At 41.5% G+C, this 21714-nt stretch overlaps 1 pseudogene; it reads left to right on the top strand.

Annotated features, from left to right (window-relative positions):
• Positions 1–21714, top strand: part of LOC122144536 — a 46526-nt pseudogene that overhangs the window by 624 nt on the left and 24188 nt on the right.

The raw sequence follows: 21714 nt of genomic DNA, 5'->3' as shown, positions 1-21714 counted from the left end.
ATAATTCATTAAAATAGAAGTTTAATTTCATAAAGCACAAGCTGATTTCAAAATGCACCTACATTTTTTAGTTGAATAAAAGACTATTTTTCCCTATACATTTCAGAGGATTTCTTTAAAAAACAAAAAAGGTCTAAAGTCTAAGTCTAAGTCTCGTCACACCCCCTAGCTGCAGTGATAAACTGGAACAAGAGTGCACAGAGAGTCCAAACATGGCCCTAGATGACAGCAGTCCCTCTCAGTGAATAACGGAGGCTGGCTCCTGCCTCACTGAAGCAGCACACACAATATTGGGGCTGGCCTTGACTTTAACACACCAATATTTACGTGCTGCTAAAGCGAGGGAGGTAGAGTGGACAGATGTTGACCTCTGACCTTTTTGGACAGTCCGTGTTTACAAACCGTGTGCAAATGTCAGGTTTAACGTTTGAGAGTCCCTTAAAACTCTAGAGCAGCACATGATGGTTTGCACCTTCCCTCGTGTTGAAAACCATGACGCGCTGCTATAGCGGGTCTAAGGTGGTTTAGCCTGGTTTTTTAAAACCCGTTCACGACTCCTCCAGGAAAACAGAGAGGCCAACAGCAGTGATGAGAGCAATGCAGCGCTGCATGATTACCTGTCAGGATGAGGAAGGCGGTTGTGGTCCCAGTCGATGCCGTGGCTGCGCAGCAGTGTGCCCACATCTTTGAACGTGGCTTTCTTGCCATTGATGTGATAGGAGGAGGAATTATCTTTGGCAGCAGTTCTCGACACGAAGAAAGCGCTGCTTTGGGGCATCACATCGTAGTCGGCTCCTTCCTGAACACAACAGAGGACACACTTCAGCACTGGGACAACAGCGACAGGAAACACTTCGGGGTCTGAAACACTCCCCACCGAACTACCAACGTGACAAACAGATTTTGTAAAGTACAAATATGCAGAGCAGTCCCTCAATTCAAGTATGCTACACAGTATTCAGCACAGTATTTGGGGTATTGTGCATAATTTTACTCCTTCCTGCAAGCATTTATTCACTATATACCTGCAGGTCGAAGGAGTAGATGAACAAACTCAATGCAAGTCTGGAATCAAACTTTCTTACGCCGTGTAGGCTACTGTGTGACAACACTAAAAATGTGTAAAAAAGAAATATGATAGAACAAATAGGTCCTAATATTAATTAGATTTTATTACTAGCCTGATAATAATTATTATTATCGTCTTGCTATCGTCAGAGGCATTAGCCACAGGTGATATCTCTGAGTATCATCGATACACAACACTATCGGCACAACCCTACTCTAATAATGTACATATGATTGAGCAGACAAAACTTTGATAAGCAGCATCATGTATCGGGTCAGCTTTGGTTTTAGAGCATTCGTAAAGCACTCTTCTTCATCAAACTGTTTCAACTATGTAGCGTTCCAAATACAGTGAACACACAATCATTTAGCTGACAATCATGTTTTAAAAATAAAGTGAGGATACGGGATTTCAGAAATGAATTTCCAAGTTTAAAGGCCCTGAAAGTGTGATTTTTTTTATGCGGAAATAAAATAAAAATGTATAAAGTAGTAGTATAATGCCCCTGACAGTGTAGATATAATTTGTACTGCCAATTAAAAGTGAAATGATCATATGTATTCAAAATGAATCTGAATTCACAGTGGAGAGAGCTGAATCTGTCGATGTGTGCTGGCTCAGCCTCTCCGTCACTAGGCTGGCTCACCTTGTCCACGATCAGAACCGCCCTTCTGGAAGTGCACCTCCACAGTGCAGCTCTTGGACGTCCGAATGAGCGTCCAGAACTGGTGGATCAGAAAAAACCGACAGCTTCTTGGAGCGAATCTTCTGAGCTCTGTACAACACGAACAGCATGGAGTCGATCACGTTGGACTTGCCACTGCCGTTTGGAACCGATGATGCAGGAAAAAAAAAAAAAACGCTGAGACAGAAAGGTGTAAACACAACGTCTTGAAAACAGTATTAACTCATTTGAGGGTACACTTTCACACACTACTGTCCCAGTATCAGCAAACAACATCTCTCCACAAGTGTTTTTAACACATGAAAACTGTTTACTAAAATAAACTAAATAAAATATTATCAAAAACTGTAATAGTATGTAAATGATACTAATAGTATAGTAATAGCTTACTAATGATGCTGAAACAACACTGTATTGAGTTTCATTTTGAAGTACTTACACAAAACACAAAAACAAACAACACACACAGCTGAGTCAAAGACACGGAGCTGAAGTGCATCAGAACCTGATCTGAAGCAGAAGGGTACCTTGTGGCAGGGGCCCAGAATCTGCTCTCCGGCGTAGGACTTGAAAGTTTCTGTTGAGGATGTTTGTGATTCATGAGGCGCGGGGCCCCCGGGCTCGGAGCTCATGGCGGGGGGCGGCGGAGGAGGGATGCTGGCCAGGATCTCCTCCAGACTCTGGCGGTTATCCATCTCCTCAGCAGACTCGCCCACCCGGAGACCACATCTACAGAGACAGACGCAGTCACGCTCACACACTCTTCATCTCATCAAACACCTGAACTAAACCGTGCAAACATGATATCAGCTTGTGTTTGAGGCCAGAGCGAGCCGCTGCTGCAGTACACCTCACCTCAGACAGAACTACGTCCTGTCATTAACTGAATATCACTTTTCTGATGTAAAAAACCTGCATCTGGACAGGTTTTCTAAAACACAGCTGTGTTTTCTGTTTAAAACTACGAGAAAGAATGACTTGTGAACATCACGTAGGGTTTTAAATTCTAAACACTTCACCATATGACTTTCTTTACAGCAGAAGAGTCTCAACCACATTACAGCCGTTAAATATCCAGATGGTACTGTATTATCATCGCATGAGATGAAGAAGAAAAGGTTACTGTGACTTTTTCTCTAGCAATTTGGCTTTTTTCACCCCAAGATATAAACTGGGGGCTCGTGTCTTGCAAATCTGAGTTTTCTCAGAATTCTACATTTTCTACAATTGTATTTTTTGGTTTCTGTTAGAGAGTTCTCTCACACTTTTGGCCCATAATTGCAACTTTAAGCATTTTGAGAAAAAAAAAAAAAAAAAAACTTTTTTTTTTACTGAATACTGTGGTGGAACCAGCTATCTTGAAATACACTTATGCACACATGTCCCTGCAGCACAGAAGCAGTTATAAGTAGCACAGGTATATTTGTACAATACAACAACAACTACATTCTTATGGGTCACAATTATACATTTCTCTTTTATGCTCAAAAATCATTAGGATATTAAGTAAAGATCATGTTCCATGAAGATATTTAGTAAATTTCCTTACTGTAATATATCAAAAACTTAATTTTTTGATTAGTAATATGCATTGCTTAAGAACTTCATTTGAACAACGTTAAAGATGATTTTCACAATATTTAGTAACGGCTCTGGAAGCTTCTCCGTGACCGTTGAAGAGTCTCACCCGTGCTGCGCGGCGGCGCTCGGGGGTCTGCGGGCGGCGCTCTGCTCCTCGTCCCGGACTCCGCTGCTCTCTCTCGACGGCAGTAGAGCTCTTGGGTTTCGCAGGCATGACTGACAGCAGCTGAAACAAAGCGCATCAGACCGGGTTAGTGTGCACTGATGAGGGACACAGTAGCGCCAACACATCACATGCTGAAAACTTCGTCGCTTCTCGTGATAATACAGTGTGTGTGTGTGTGTGTGTGTGGGTGTGTCGGGGGTTTCACCGCTCACACAAAGGAACACACACACGCTACAACAACACGACGAAGCGAGCACGCGACGCGACTTTTAGACTGTGAACACTGTGGAAAACACTAACAGCTGTCAGTAGAAGATTCGCGTTATTGTTGTTATCTTGTTTCAAGACTCGGTCCCTGTTGAAGTCGGTGTTATTTTTGATACAACAATCGGGTTTTCCCGATACAAAAATATCACTCGAATCTACTGCGCTTTATAAGCGACACGACAGCGATGTGTTTGCGATCTGTCCCTCGGAACACAAATCGGCTCAAACTAGTTCACTTTACGGAAACCAAGATGTCGTCGTGTCCTGAAGGCCCGGTGTGACTGTTAATTATTTAACGCATTCATTTTAACGTTAAATAAACGGACGGGCCCGCGTGCGATCTGAGGCGCTGCCGGCTTCACGAACAATCACCTTGATTCGGCCGGTTTCCCCCTCGCTCTCGATGTTACTCCGGTGTTAAACTCCGGATCCGATATACTGCGCGTTAGGAGAGTAACACTGGAGTAATCCTGCGCTTCTAACCCCCTCAGCAGAACAAAATCGAAAATGGCGCGTAAACTCAGGCGAAACGAACCCTATTCCCGTTGTCAGCCGCGCAGTGCTTCAATGGGACCACAGCCGCCCTCCGCGCTGTCCACGTGAACGGACATTTTTATTTTTATTTTTTGTTTTAAGTGACAAAAGGCACACTTTGAAAATGGTTTCAAAAAATGAATTGGCAAAAGCAATGTATTTAATAATACACAACACACAGCATGATTTAAGTAGCTAACGAAAACAAGTCAAACCCGTTAACAAAGTTAGAAAACCGTTAACAAAAAAAAAAACCCTTTCGAAAAAACTGCCTTTTTAAAGTCGAATGAATTTACTTTAGTAACTCTGTTGAGAAAATTACATCAAACATTGGAAAATAATTAAGAACAAAATACACGCGATTAGATATACATATTTTTTTTTTACTTCTCCTAGAATGCAGCTCAGAACAATCTCTCGAGAAGTATGGCTGTAGTTTTTTGATACGACCTTCAATCTCGCGAGATTTGGGGCCGCAGCTTTGTCTAATCAGTTCACTTCCTCTAGTGGTTACTTACTGTAAAGAAAGCAAACATCCCCCAGAATAACAACACAAGAAGGAGCCTGAGACATAATAGTGTAAACGAGCTAGCGTTTTACTCAGAAGTTGTTCGGTCTTCGGATAGTTCATAAAGACCGAATCCAGAATTATATCGTACATTAGTTACAGCGCGTTCCGTCAGTAATTTAGCCTGCCTAGGCGCTGCGGATTGCGAACCCGAGCGTTTCCGTGGCAAAACTGGCCGTCGGTTGATCAGGGTACGTAAACCATGTGTCCGTTCTGCGATATCTCTGATGCGAGCATTTTTCAGATGAACATTTCTCCTTAAAAACAGGTAAAGTATTCTGCATCACAGGGCCACAAGAGAGACCGCTGGAAGGATTGCGTCTTGAAACTTCTTCTGCTGAATGGAGCCCAAACACTCTCCTTTACAATCCTCACAGAGTGTACAAGAATACACCCTCGATGTGTACCACTGTGTGTGATGTGAGTGTGTGTGTGGTAACCGCACTGATTTAACAACCCTGATCTTCTGAGATGATGATGACTGGAACACGACGCGTCGTTTTTTAGACGACAGATAAAACATGTGTTGTTAAAAATATAATTACAAAGCCACGGGCAATAATACATGCTAACAACAGTATACAAGGCACTGTTGTCTGTGTGTGTTAGCCCTTGACTCAAGACACCCCTTAATAAAAAGTCATTAAAGCGCACCAAAAGTTTCTACAGGCCATCGTCATACATCATCAGTGATGAGAATATGCTAAATGAATACAATTAGATGTTCCATTCAACTGCCGAAGCAACAGAAAAGTACGAAACCATTTTGAGTTTGAAAATACCTAAAAAAAACTTTTGGGTGGTTGTTTTTTCTACGTTGTGCCTTGCACTGAACCTCCATTACCGATAGTATGTGATTTTGCACCTTATAATAAAATCATAGTTACGCTCCTTATATGTTATTATTTTGATTGCTTCCTGTTGTCCCCCAACCTCATTTGTATGTTCTCCGCTTTGGATAAATGTCTAAAATGTAAACTTTCATTGTAAAAAAAAAAAAAAAACAACTTAAATTTTGTTAATCGTTTCAAAAAATGTGTACTTATTCCATTAGTCCGCTAGTGGTTTAAATATATAGTTTATTTTAGGACAAAGGTAGAATGATGTCCCATTATGGCATATTCATTTTAAAGACCAAAAATATAATTCAAGCGTGTAAATTTAATATTGTACCAGATCCCTACAAAACAAGTGCATCAATGTTACGTTTTCAATGTTCCAGTACGACTGTGAGTCACAACCTCAGGGATAGGATCACAGAAACGTTTGTTTTTGTTGCCAAACCTCCGTTGGACCAACACATCGGCACAAATAAACAGAAAGCTGCATGAGGATTACGTTGCAAATAGGGACCCGCACCGCCTGGCGATGCAACTTGTCCTCCCCCCTTCAGGCTACCGACCACCTCAGATTTCTCCGCTGGAAAAACCTGCTCACATCTCAACGAACACACAGTCGTCCTCGTCAGGCTCCAGGACCAGATCTCCCCCGAACCTTCCTGCACTGGCTCTCCCAAGAGCCTGAGCGGCAAGAAGCAGGCCGGTGGGCCGAGAGCTTCGCCCTCTACCAGCACGATGGTACAAAACCTGATACACACCACCATAGTGCAAAGTTTGAGAACAGCACGATTTTTTAATGTTTTCTTAAAAAGAAGGTCTCTTCTGTGTTCATCAAGCCTGCTTTTATTTGATCCAAAATACAGCACAAGCATATATAGGTGAAAAGTTTTTATTTAATTCGATATACGTTTTCCCTTATGTGAATATCATGTGCTGTTAAAGTGTAATTTATTTGCTGTGATGGTGCAAGCTGTATTTTCAGCATCATACTCCAGGCTCGCAGTGCCACATGATCTTCAAAGTTATCATTCAAATATTATGATTTGCGATGATCGAGAAACATTTGTTTCTGATTATTATCAATGTTGAAAATTGTGCTGAGTAAGAATTTGTTCATGCTTTTATTTTTCAGGATTCACAGATGAATAGAAAGTTTCAGAAAGAACACGGCATTTATCTGAAATAGAAAACAACCAAAGGAAAAAAGGGGAGAAGAAAAGGAGAAAAAAAAACAGAGGAGAAGGCGTCGAGAGCAGAGAGTATAGGTAAAGAATATTCGTTCACCCACACTTTGTTGGCTTCGCCTTAATCTGCAATTTAATGATCTTTTAGAGAGAGACATACACAACACCACACACACACACATTACACTCACAGAGAAGAGAGACACATCACATACAGAGAGAGAGAGATACAGAAATCAATACACAAAGACACCACTCATTACAGAAGACAGTCCCTTTAACAGTACAGATAGAGAGACATACACACACATACACACACACTTACACAGAGAAAGAGAGAGACTATCTGCCACACATACATCATGGGGAGTTGACATACACAGAGGCACACAGAAGAGAGATGATACATACACACACACACACATAGAGAGAGCAGAGAGAGACATACACACACCACACACTCAACATACTGATAGAGGATAGAATAACATTAACACATACATCAAATAGGCATAGAGAGAGTGTTACACAACACACACACATACACATACAAGAAATAGAGAGACACACACATACATAGAGTGAGAGGAATTACACACACACAACAGAGAGAGAGAGAGCTGAGACACAGATCTATTGCAGACACACAGATGAACACAGTACAGAGAGACTGTTTAAGACTACATATGACAAATAGACAAACCTGTGATAGAGGTATAAGAGAGATATACGACACACGTTCGCAGATCCGAGCCAAGGTCTGGAGATTTTACTGTACATCATACAGAGAGACGTATGAGTGACACAGGCCTGACATACGACTAATCGATGTGTTGAGACATTTTGTCTCAAATTTGAAACCGTCGTACCCCACACATGTAAGAATCAAATACACTTCCCTAGGTGAGGACAATATCGTTGTTTAGCAGCAAGATACATGTGTGCATGCAGAGAAAATGGAGGACACTGTGTGTTGCGCCTACCCATGTGCACATGTGTCATGCCACATACACCAACAACACCACCAACCTTTGAAATGGTTTGAGTGAGAGAGACACACACATACATGAGAGAGAGCATGTAAACGTGATGCATGGCAATACAATGTAACACACGTACCACATATGTGATAAAATTGACAGAATTCGAGCATACACACGCACAGAGAGAGAGATAGAGAGACCATAGGTGGACACATACAAAGTACACACACACACACATACATGAGAGAGAGAGCCCATCACACACATTTATACACAGACAGACGGAGAGAGACCACATACATACAGGAGAGTATGAAGACCCACACACAACTAGAGAGACAGAGAGAAGACACAGCACACACACACACAGAGAGAGAGAGTAGAGACATATAGTGCACACACACATAAACATACAGAAGAGAGAGAGACAACACATACAGAGAGAGAGAGATAGACATACACACACACACACACAGTTCTTGCTGTTGAGAGACACGATAGAGAGAGAGAGAGATGACATACACCACACACACATACACATACAGAGAAGAGAGAGAGACCACTACATGGTGAGAGAGATAGAGAGATCACACATACAGAGAGAGAGGAGAGTAGACATACACACACACACACCCACAAGAGAGAGAGAGAGATTATCACACACACACACACAATACTTCCATACAGAGATAAGAGAGAGACACACACGTACGAGCAGCAGACTATAGAGAGAGAGATACACAATACCACACACAACACACACATAAGAGAGAGAGAGAGAGAGACAGACATACACACACACACCAAGACTTACACACACACACACAGAGAGAGATAGAGAAAATAAGAGACTCATACACACAGGTACACATGACACAGAGAGAGAGAAGAGAGGCAGTACAGAGTTTACACACACACACAAGAGAGAGCAGACCACACACGAACATCACAGTGATGTCAGCACACACACACACACAGAGAGACAATTAGGGAGAGCCATACATACACACACACACACACATACAGAGAGAGTGAGATAGATAAGACACACACACAGACACACACACAGAGAGAGAGAGAGAGAGAGACATACACACACAGCAGTAGAGAGTAGTGAGAGACACATACACACACACACACACCACACAAGATTCAGTTGGTTCTGAAGGTTGTTTCTTTGTGGCAGCAATCAGTGTCAGTACAGAAGCTTGATCTGTGTGTGTGTTGTGCAGGTAAACGCCACCTGGTGTCTAAATATGGACGTGTAGAGAAGAGTGTGGAGGCCACAGTAGAGAGGAGCTGTGCTCGCCGGGCGCTGGAATCATGACGGGACAGCTCTTATCACAGGTGCAACTGCAGTAGACACCCTCAGAAGAGTGTCATCATCTGAAGACAGGGATCTCAGTTTTATTTCCTCCATCTCCTACAACACCTTCAGACAGTGGTGCAAGAGGATGTGTTGTGCTGGAGTCACTCCACAACTCATCTGTCCATAAAGAGAATAAACATCAGTCTTAATGTATTTCACAACACTTCAGCATGTTATTCTTATTAAGTGAGATGGTCAAGCAAAGTCTCTGAGAAGCCTGACACCCTGTACTTCTCTAGACTCCAGGAAGGTTACACTTCTGGAAAATGGTGGCACTGGAGACTAAATGCTTCCTGATGGTTTCACACCTAATTCTTCACATTAATTCTTTTGCAGTTAACATGTCTGTTCTCCACCTGTTTTTTTCTGACCCCGCTGACCCAGTAAGCGTTTTGCTGTCCAGTGGTCACGTCTTAACTCTGCAATTTCTGTATCGCATTAGTTATGAATATTTCTCATGGGGATTTAATAATTTTTGACTTCTCAGTCTGAGTTAAACCTTCATTTTATCTGGTCAAAGAAAACATGGCTAATAATTCTGCAAACCTGAATATAAGGAGCTTTTTTTCTCTTCCAGCCGTCATGGACGAGTTTATATATCACTCATAAATGATTACATACAAAATGAACAGGAGGTATTAAGATTGATGTGGTTTGGAATTGGTAAAATGTGCTAGAAAAAAAAAAAAATATCATCAGAATATCAACTTAACTAATAATTATGCACACAAGCGTTCAAATGAATAATCAGTGATAACGCCACAGTTTACAGAAATCAACAAACATATTTTTTTCCTACAAATTGTGTCTTTTATGTAAACTGCGAACACGAAAAGTAGTTCACACTAAAACTTCTGTGCAGGGCTCTGAACTGCTTTAAGGAATGAAAATGGAAACCAGAAAAACAAACTAAAATTTTGACAGGAATTGACAGAATACAGAAACAGAATAAAATGTTAAAGTTCCAAACAGAATTTAAAATTTGACAATGGCCATTAACTGGTTAATAACGTTATTTCATCGTTCCATTTATTATTTTATATCTTGCTGTCAACCAATCAGAGTGAAATACTGGCTCAGCTGGGAACTCATCGTGGGTAGAAGTTTATCAGATGATAGTGTAAGATGGATTCAACAGATCACACCTGCAGCGCTTCTGTGAACGGAGAAACAGAATAAAACTATAGGCCTACAGAAAATTGAATAGTCTATACACATTCACTTAAATCACTGACAGATTAACAAAACAGAAGAAAAAATGTGCTGAGATTCGGATCATTGTGACAAGATCCAAAGTTCACGGAAATTAAAACCAGACGGCAGAAAATAGTTTTCTTTATTTTGCAAATGGTTTTATTTTACAGTTTTATTTATTTAGCAAAAGCTCAACGTAAGCTTCAGTTTCACTTTAAATTAATTTGTTTTTTGGATTGACGTTTTTATAGCCTTAACTTTAGAGGATTTTGTTGTGGAGAGAAAGAAATCTAATAACTGTTTATATGTGTCTGTGTAGTGGCACCTAGTTGCTTCTAATTCTTCTGTACCAACCTTTTGAAGTCAGTCAAATTATAACCAGTATTTGAAACACGAGCAAACCACAAATCTTCTTTTTAAATGTTTACTTCCAAAACGTAAAATAAAAAATGTTACATAGACATGGTATGAAACGGTCAAAAAAACTGTATTGGCTTCCATCGTCTCTAACTTCAAACTAAAAAACTAAACACATCCAGTCGCTTGCGTTATGACGTAGTGCGATCTGACTGGAAGCTCAAAATAATTAAATGTTATCAGATCTAAACATTACTAAGTATGCATTTTTAAACCAGAAATTATGTCTTATGAATTTTAATGAAATATTTTCTTATTAATTTTACTAAATTAATTGTTTTCAGATGAAAACTAATCCCTATGTGGCTCTTACAACATGTATATAGCTTATAATGGTTTTTTATAATGTTTGTAAACATTTTGCTTTACCGACATTTTAGCACATATTTTCTGAAATGTAATAATAAAATGCAACGGTTTTTTTCCCTTTCAAAACTCAGTTTTTATAGGAGTAGCATTTTTTAACAATGCAGAACCCATTTTTATAATAGTCTTATAAAATACTACAGATTTTTTTTTAGTAGCCTACAGTTTGGCCAAAATCTAGAAAAGAGGATGCTGTAAGTCTGTGCCTGTTTTTTTTTCTTTTTCTTTGACCTTTTTTTATAGTATTAAGAAAACGCTGTACTTTATTATTATACTTTATTATTATAGGCAAAGAAAAAGTTTAATAAAAATAACATTATTAACCAGTATATTTTTTCAGAATGAGTAATAAAACAGAGGAACACATGGAAGAATGTTAAAATATGGATTAATTGCTGATTTTTTCTTGAATTTGTTTATTCTTTCTCAAGCCTTGCTTCTGTGGTCATCTACTGACCCTCTCATTTTTTTTTTTTTTTTTTTTAACCTGTATGACTTTATATAGCCGAGAAATTAAAACAATGACATCCCAGTCAGTTTTTCATATTTATTTTTTTATCTGTATAGGACTTTTTTGTTCACAATAGGCCCCAATGTTTGATATCCAGCTTTACAGGAAGTCTATTTCAGAATCAGAATCAGAATAAAACACGAAGAGCTTTTATTACCAAGTATGTTTACACACACAAGGAATTTGAACCTGACAACAGGAGCTTCCAGTGTAGAAGAAAGTACATACGAATAACACAGTAGGGATGTAATATAACGCTAATATAAAAAACAACAACAACAACAACAACAAAAACATTAAATAAGTACTATATATACAGAATAGAAGTATAGGAAGAAATATTTAATTGTTTTAGATAAATGTACAGGTATGTTTTTAGTGTGTAGATATGTTATTTACAAAGTGTGCCAGTTTAACATAAATGTCAGATAACTATGTTAGTTGTGATGGTACGGTGTGGTAATTATGAAGATAATTGTTCAGGTTGAATAGAGCCTGCTGTGAAAAAAAAAAACAGTTCTTGTGCCTGGCTGTTCTGGTGGTCAGTGCTCTGTAGCGCTGACCAGAAGGCAACAATTCGAAGATAGAGTGGGCTGGGTGTTAGGGGTTCAAAGTGATTTTTTTTAGCCCTTTTCCTCACTCTGGAGATGTAAAGATCTTGGAGGCTGGGCAGAGGGGCACCAATGATCCTTTCAGCAGTCCTGACTGTCCGCTGTAGTCTCTTGATGTCTGATTTTGGTACCCGAACCAAAACAGACAGTTATGGATGAACACAGGACAGACTCAGTGATGGCAGAGTAGGACTGTTCAGCAGCTCCTGTGGCAGGTTAAACTTCCTCTCAGCTGACGAAGGAAGTACAACCATCTGCTGGGCCTTTTTCACAGTGGAGTCTATGTGAGTGTCCCATTTCAGGTCCTGAGAGATGGTGGAGCCCAGGAATCTGAATGACTCCACTGCAGCCCACAGTGCATGTCTATGATTGTGAGTGGGGGAGTGCAGGGGGGTTTCTCCTGAAGTCCACCCCACGATCATCTCCACTGTTTTGAGAGTGTCAGCTCCAGGTTGTTGAAGAGTGCACCAGACAGCCAGCTGCTCAACCTCTTGTCTGTAAGCAGACTTGTCACTGTCCTGGATGAGACCGATGACTGTAGTGTCATCTGCGAACTTCAGGAGCTTGACAGAGGGGTCCTATGAAGTGCAGTCATTCATGTAGAGAGAGAAGAGCAATGGGGAGAGAACACATCCCTGGGGGGCACCAGTGCTGATGGTGATAGTCCTGGATGTGAGTTTGCCCAGCTTCACTAGCTGGGTGCCTGTCTGTCAGGAAGCTGGTGATCCACTGACGGAGGTGGGCACGGGGAGCTGTGTGTGTTCGTCAGAGAGAAGGTCAGGCATGATGAGCAGGTATTAAAAGACCGAACTGAAGTCCATGCAAATAGGATCCTTGCATAATTCCCAGGTCTGTCGAGGTGTTGCAGGATGTAATGCTATCCCATGTTGACTGCATCATCAACAGACCTGTTTGCTCTGGTAGGCAAACTGGAGAGGATCCAGCAAGGGTCCAGCGATGTCCTTCAGGTAGGCCGGACCAGTCTCTCAAGTGACTTCATGACCACAGATGTGAGAGCGACCGGTCTGAGTTGTTTAGGTCCAGTGATTTTGGGCTTTTTGGGGACCAGAATGATGCTGGAGCGTTTGAAGCAGCAGGGAACTTCACACAGCTCCAGTGATCTGTTGAAGATCTGTGTGAAGCTGGGGGCCAGTTGGTCAGCGCAGACTTTTAAACAGGCAGGTGAAACACCATCTGGACCTTAAGCTTTTCTAGATTTCTGCTTCCTGAAGACCCAGTTCACGTCCTCTAAACAGACCTTAAGCACAGGTTGAATTGTGGGGAGGGAGGGAGGGGGAATGCACGTATCTTCACAGAAAACTGATATGTGAAGTTACAGTCTCTGTGAGCTCGTCCAGATCGGCAGCTTCAAAAACACTCCAATCAGTGAGGTCAAAACAAGTTTGTAAATCACTCTCTGCTTCATTTTAGTCCATCTTTTAACAGTCCTTAAAACATGTTTAGCTGATTTCAGTTTCTGCCTGTAGGTCGGTATAAGATGAACCAAACAGTGATCGGAGAGCCCCAACACTGTTCGTGGGACAGAGTGATATGCATCCTTTATTGCTGTGTAACAGTGATCCAATATATTACTGTCTCTGGTGGGACACGTAATGTGCTGCTTGTATTTTGGCAGTTCACAGGAGAGATTTTATTTGTTAAAATCTCAAGAATGATTAAAATAGAGTCTGGGTACCTTTGCTCCCATTTCAGTTATTTGTTTCGGCCAGTTGTTGCATCGCGGTGCTCACGCATGTGTCGAAACATTCACGAAATGAAAGAGGAAAACTACCCGCAGTTCGCGGCGAGTAGAAAGGTTTACAGTTTATGATGAGTGCCTCTAAGTTAGGGCAGCATACCTTTTTCAGCGTTGTGATGTCTGAAAAACCAACTTTCGTTGATGTAGAAACACAATCCACCCACCTCTCGTTTTCCCCGTTAACTCCGCGATGCGATCCGCTCTGAACAGCTGGTAGCCCGGCAGATGAAGTGTGTTGTCAGGAATGGCTTCACTCAGTCAGGTTTCAGTGAAGCACAGTGCAGCAGAGTTTGAAAAGTCCTTATTGGTGCGGGTTGAGGAGAAGTGTTTTCCCACAGCCTTGCACTCTATTTGTGGCGGCATCCCCCGCCCTTAACATAAATACACAGATTATTTTCTGCCAGCCGGAGGCGCTATTAGAGAGATAGAGGTTTGTCTGTTAACGGCTGTATACAAAGCAGCGCTGAGCTCACAAACGCTGATTTATCAGACATTACTCACAAGATGGAATGAAAATGACAGCGACAATTTTCTGAAAACAGTCGGTTTTCCATCTGAACGTAGCACAGTATGGTATAAGGATATGATATAGAAAAACAAACCCGCGGTGGTTTTTGATTTTGTCAAACTTGTAAGTGTTCATATTTATTCAACGAAGTCAAAGCCTTTGGAAAATCTATTGTGTGGCAGTCAGTTTTGATATTGTTCTGGCAAATATTGTCTGGGATGTGTTGCCTAGTAATTAAGGAATTCGTAGCCTCTGGTAAAAACTTATGGAAGAAGAAAGACAAAAAACAGAACAAACAAACACAAACCAACAGAAGAATTGCGGAGCTCAGCGTCCGGCTGCCGTTTTGCGGTGCCACCGGATGGTAACCCGGTGTATTTGTAACAGGAAGTTCTACAGTAGTGTCTGTGAGGTCTCTAGAGTCCCTATTTTCAAAAACTTTTTGATCCAAAACTTGATTGCGGATAGTCATAACAGTGCATTGAGTGAGCAAGACAGTGACTCCTGGAGGAAAGAGACTCAGATCCTCTCTGACTGTAAAGAGTGAACAGTGTCAGTGTTATTTAACTGTGTTATTATTCAGGTGAACTGTAAGATTAGTTTATACGTTTCTGTGAGGTTTTCCTTGTTTAGTTTTTCACTTCATTCAGAAATACTTCACATTATGACAGTGATATTTAAGCAGATGGATCAAAGAGTGTTTACGAGGTTATGTGGTGTTTTTGTGTGGGTGTCAGCTGGTGAAGACGGGACATTGCTGAAGATCTGGTCTAAGAGTGGGATGCTGAGGTCTACTCTCGCCCAACAAGGTACACACACACACACACACACACACACACACACACACACACAATTAAACACATGAAATGGAGTGCATATTTAAATACTGGATATAAAGGGGTTATGAAATGGAGAATCACAATGTCTTGATATTTACACTGCAGTTACTTTCTGAAGAAAATATACTGCAAGATCCAGAACTCAGAGCTTTACAGTTTTAAAATATGACGTATTGTGTCCCTGCACCTACTGAAAGGCCTGGGTTTGACACACATCACAGCTTGCAAGCATCTGCTGCGATGGGAAACTCATACAGGAACACCTGAGAATCACCTGACACAACCTTAGCTGTTAGTTTTCGAGTAATGTACACTTTACAAGCACAGACCGAGAGTTAGAGTTTGAGCCATACAACTTACGAAAGAAAACATTTTAGCTCATCCACAGGTGAATTCCAGTCCTGTATGCCTTTCTTTTGGTCTCCAGAACACAAAGAGAAATGAATAAAAAAACTATCTTATAAAAATTAGTGTTACTATTAGAGATGTCAACGGTGATGGCCAAATGTTTCTGGTCACGATTATAGTGACCTAAATTATCATGTATATATCACGGTATTGTAAAATGTGCTGGAAATGTTCAAAAACGTACTGGCCACGTTAATAACTTTCACAAGTTGTGTATTTAAAATCAACAAACAATAAATATAATAACTAAAAAAAAAAAAAAAATAACATTAGCAATGATTAGCACATGTCTGGATTTTAAATGATAACATGACTGACAACAGCTTTATCTAATAACTAGGGACGCTCCGATACAGGATTTTTGCAGACACGATATTATATTGAGTACTGATTTCTTGTCATTGTGCTTCTGTGGGATATAAATAATCACAAAAAATTATTCCTTATATGGTGAACATTTTAATATGCTTTTAAAAATGGGGTTTATGCCATAAACATCATGTATAGAAACGTAATATAGACAAAAACAAATACAAACAAAAATGGAGCAGTTTGATGCAAACCCACAAGGTTTTATTCAAACAATATCCAAAAGTAAACTGTGGAGGGACAAAATAAACATAAAGAAAGACATTTAAACTCTTAAAAGAACTAATGGGAGTAGTTTGATTGCAGCTCATTAGGAAAATTACATTGTCCAATGCTGGATGAGAGGACAAAATTAAAATAGAAACATTTAAAACTACTGAAAGAAACAAAACAGAGTAGAGTGTGTGTGTGTGCGTGTGATGACATGACTGCGGCCCCACATCATTTATGTCACAAGTTTTAGTGAGTAGCCGATCGGTCATGAAAAGGTGATTAGCCAGGGCGGCGCGATATCAAATCAGAGCATCCTTACTAATAACAGGTACAAAATATTAAATAAAGCTTCGCAAAAGTTTTCATAAAAAAGGTAAACCTCCTCAGCCTTTAAAGAAAAGGGTCAAGTCAAAATGATGATTGAATAATAAACGATTACATGTATTTTATCATGCATCCTAAATAATTCTAGATACGTTATCTGAATTGTTGTAAATGGTGGAGAATCCACATGAGCTTGTTTTCATCAGCCGGTCATAAACTACAGGCAGGGGCATGTTAATCCGGTCTGTTTCTAGTCCAGACACAAGAAACTGCACACAGACTGAATGTGAATGTGAGTCTCTGTAAATCGATCTCGGGACAGCAGGTGGCGATGATGGAGCAGCAGAAGTACAGCTGTGTTTTCCTCGTCAACAACACTGGTTTATTAGCAATTACATGCAGCGAAGGTGAAAACAAAATGCCATCCAATCTTTTCTGAAGACAGTATCTTCAGAGGTACATTCATATAGTTAACTTATTAATATATTCTTTGTATAATCCCTGAGCACTCGATTTTAAAAACCTTGACAGCTCTCCACAATGTTTTCACACAAAATGAAACTACGCTACAGCTCTGCTGGTACTTAAATCATGCTGCTTTATGCTGGATAACATTTATTGTAGCCCTGGAGTTTGATTAAATTAAGTCGCAGTAATCAAATACGGTTTTTAATAATAACAATATGAAACGATTTATCATGATTTATCGTGCCAAACCGGTAATCGTTCCATCCCCGTTTTTAGGGGTTTTTTTAACCTTTTATTTGTTGGCCAGTAAACACCTGTTTTTGGACCCCAGTGCCCAAGTGTAGTTGAAACCTCCTTTAGGGTCTTCACATTTGATTGGCGGTGTGAAAATCCAGTGTAGGATGTGGAGAGACCACATTCTAACTGCAACACACACGTCATTTCCAGCACACCAACACCGTTTCGATTGTGGCTGTGGTGGTCCAGAAGAAAGACTATGAAACAGAAGAGACGGAGAGGAAAAGTCACTTACACTGTAATCAGTAACGCGGAATTGATCTCAGCTTGGTGGTGGATGAGGAGAGATCCCCATATGATTGTAAAGCACTTTTGGTGTACAGCAAATACAACAATAAAGTGCCTTTAAAATGCCTCATTCATTCATTCACATCATTCATTCACACCGTAATCATCACTATAAGCCAGATAGCTATTTGCACTGTTTAAATAGCAATCAATTCTATTTACATCTAAGTGAACAAAATAGTTTGTATTTTTTAGCGATATTCTATTTACACTAGCGGTGCAAAAATAGCCTAACGGTTATATGTAAACACATGTTCCAATAGCGGCAGATTTATACTACTTAATGCAAATAAGCTGTTTTGTTAGGTCGTTTGCGCCTTGGTCTGTATCCCACCTGGACATGTGTGTGATGGCTCCGTGGTTGTCTGTGCAGGGACCTCCCGGTGACGTCGCGGCTTGGCGTGGCGGCTCCAGACTCAGGACGGGTTCGGTACACATCGGGGCGAACAGCTGGTCGATCAAACCCCTGCCAGGCCACAGCGCCAAAGTCCTGCCGGTATCAGCGTACACGACACGATCACGACTCACCACACCACGAGGCCCAGACTCTGTGTTCACAAATCACCACTTTTCCACACAGAGGACGACCCTTATTCATAGGGGGGGGACTGACAGTTATTCTACCAACATTTACTAGAACTTTTCAATTACATTAACTGGTTCACTAGGAGATCTTTTTGTACTGTTGATTTGACAAGCCACTAGAGTTGACTTTCGGATTTTTATTAAACATTGTTTTGCTAACAATGTCAGATTCTGACAAAGTGTAATTTATGATTAATGAAAAAAATTAAACGAAAATCATTTAAAATGCTCTGTATAGATCATCACCACAAAAGACATGTGCATTTGTTTTAAATTTGAAGGTTAGTTTACCATGGTTCTAAAGAAAAAAGAACATCGTTTTTATTAGGCTGGCACACAAAGAGGGACATACAAAATATGCCACGCATTCTGGAAAAGTTCACGTGTTTTGGTTGCTAAGTAATAACTTTAAAATCACCAATTATTGAACGTTTGGTGGTCCCTGTATAGTTGTTTTTCAAAACTTACAGATAAAAACATAATTGGACCTCCTGCAACATTCCGGGACAGGTTATTTTTTCAAGTGGAAAAAACAAGAAAACCCTAGAAATGTTGATTATTTGGTTTCTAGAAAATAACCAACGGGGACAAACCAATGCTAGCGTATAGGGAAGGTTTGCTGGTGATTTAGTCCTGTAACATGACTCATGTCTGAGAAAGTACCTTCATAATAAAGCTGATGGAGCGGTGATGGGGCGATGGCTGGGGAATTGAAAATCGTTCCGTTGTTATAGTTGTTATATCACAAAGACCCCTCCCCCACATGACCTTTGACGCTCCTGAAGATCAGACCCCAGAGGAGCAGATAGTGGTCACAGACCACTGGTGCGAGTGCGTCAAATATACTCAGCAGAAAACGACACCCAGCAGCATGAACTCTAGCCATCTTGGGGAAGGTAGCAATTGCGACGCTGTGGGCGTTTCCTAGAGAACAGCGAGAACACAGATTAGCACACATCGTAACACGGGTGTTCAGGACATGCTGCTTTCATAGATCATGGGAGCTTTAGTATATGTAGTAGCTTTATAAGTTAGGGACGACATAGAGATAAATCACAGTCGCTTTTATGTATTCACGAACTCTCAGGGTGCAAGATGCCCAGTTTATCTACAAGACTGGGTGTATGAAATCAACAGAAGATTCCTATATTTTTGCGACTACAAGTAGGAAACGGTGTCTTAAACAGTGTGTGGGTCATAGTAGTACAACAGAAAAGCGTAGTCGTATTAATCACAAAATGGGCTGCTGCAACACCGATATCAGGTACTAAGTTGGTAGGATCCCCACACGTGTTTGACCTCGCGCATGATCTGCCACGGTTGGCAGGGGGACAATCAGGTAGCTTGGTCATGACTTAGGAGGTCAATTCATGAAGGTGGAGTGGAGTGTGTGTCAACCGATCTCATTACTGTCTCAGGAGGAGAAAGACTGCAAAAATAAGGTAAAGATCAAGTAAATACAGGGTTTCTGCCCCAGATCTAAACAAGTCTTATTAATCCACACTTCCATAAATTAAATCAAAGCAGAAAGCCTCTAACTCATAATGTTGCACGGCATTTCTAAAATTGTCCAATAGGTGCATCGTCGCCGTGTTTCTGTTTTGGGGGGGTTTTCCAAACCCAAAATAAAAATAAGCAAAGGTTGCGGTGTGCTATGGATGCTTTTTTCAACTTTTTCAACGCGTTTAGTTAGTCTGTAATGGTTGCTGTTTGAGCAAATAAAAGATCTGCCAAAGGACAAAGCTGCTAAGTCCACCTTCAAAAAGAGATTATTTTATTTACAGAAATAACTTTTCAACGAACAAACTCGTTTGGACTAGGGCGAAGGCGTGTGCATTATTTTCCAGGATTTTGGTGATTCACAACTACCGACAACAGGGACGAGACCTGGTTGAGCTGCACTACAGGAAGCTGGGACAGCAGCACGACGTCTCATGTGAGGTTACTGAACTGAGAGCGGAGACACGCTAGTTTTCCCAAGCAGACAAAACTTACGAGTGGTTGACAATGCAGATCCGGGTTTAATCGCGCTCAAATTGATTTGATTTTTGACGCAATCTTTGACACTGAAGCCTCACAGGTAAGGGGCATGACGTTTTTCGCCCGGAACAGGGCGCTGATGTGCAGTCTAGGCACAAGCACACAATGGCCCCAGCTAAACCCAAGCAGCAGCAACACCCTGGGCTCAGCTAAACCAATCACAGCAGCACTCTGGGGCCCAGCTAACCAATCACAGCACACTCTGGCCCAATCTAACCACTCACAAGAACAGCACGGGCCCCAGATAAACCAACTCACAAGCACACTTCTGGCCCACCCAACCAATCACATTTACACCACGTGGCCCCAGCCACCCAATCAGCCACACAATCACAGCCCACATCTGGCCCAGCTAACCAATCACAGCACACTGTCGGCCCAGCTAACACCAATCACAAAATACCCCTGGCCCCCAAGCAATACACAATCACAGGCTCCACTGGTCCCCAGCCAACCAAATCACAACAATCACCGGCAACACACTGGGCCCCGAAGGAAGCCAACCAATCACAGTCACACTTTTCTGGCTTCCAGGGCTAGCCAGCAAAGCCACGTCGCCATACGTCTGGCGCAGGCCGACCAAGCGAAACGGACCGCCAGACGCCGGCGCGCCGCGCTCCAATAAACAATCACAAAAAATCCACCGAGCAGCGTCTCTTCGCCACTGGCCCTAGCTCTTTTACTCTCTCTTCAATCACAGCACACTCTGGCCCAGCTAACAATCACAAAACAATACACTGGCCCAGCCAACCCAATCACAGCCACACACTGGCCCAGGCCCCCCCCCCTCCCCCCCACCCAATCACAACAATCACAGCACACACTGCCACAGCCAACCCAAATCACAAACTAATCACTAGCAACATGGCACAGCCAACAATCAAAACAATCCACAGCACACCCACTGGCCCAGCCAACCAATCACAACAATCACAGCCGCAATCACACTGGCCCATGGCCAACAACAATACAAACAACAACTTACAGCACACTACAGCTGTAACTGGCCCTCAGGCGCCAACCAATCAACAAAGCAAACTCAACAGCACCCACCTGGACACCAGTGGGCCACACTCAATAAATCCACAACACAGGGTCCCAGCACACTTCGGCACCAGGGCCATAAACTCCGTAATCACCAACCACACCACTGGCCCGAGCCGAAAACCACTAAATCACAAACATACCAGCACCTCTGCCCAAGCTAACCAAATTCACAGCGACACTACGAGCCCAGCTAACCAAATCACAACACACTTGGGCCCAGCTAAA

Source organism: Cyprinus carpio, unplaced genomic scaffold (genome assembly GCF_018340385.1).
Source record: "Cyprinus carpio isolate SPL01 unplaced genomic scaffold, ASM1834038v1 S000006712, whole genome shotgun sequence".
Lineage (NCBI taxonomy): Eukaryota > Metazoa > Chordata > Actinopteri > Cypriniformes > Cyprinidae > Cyprinus > Cyprinus carpio.
The sequence above is the reverse complement of the archived record's forward strand: the minus strand, read 5'-3'. Positions and strand labels throughout refer to the sequence as shown.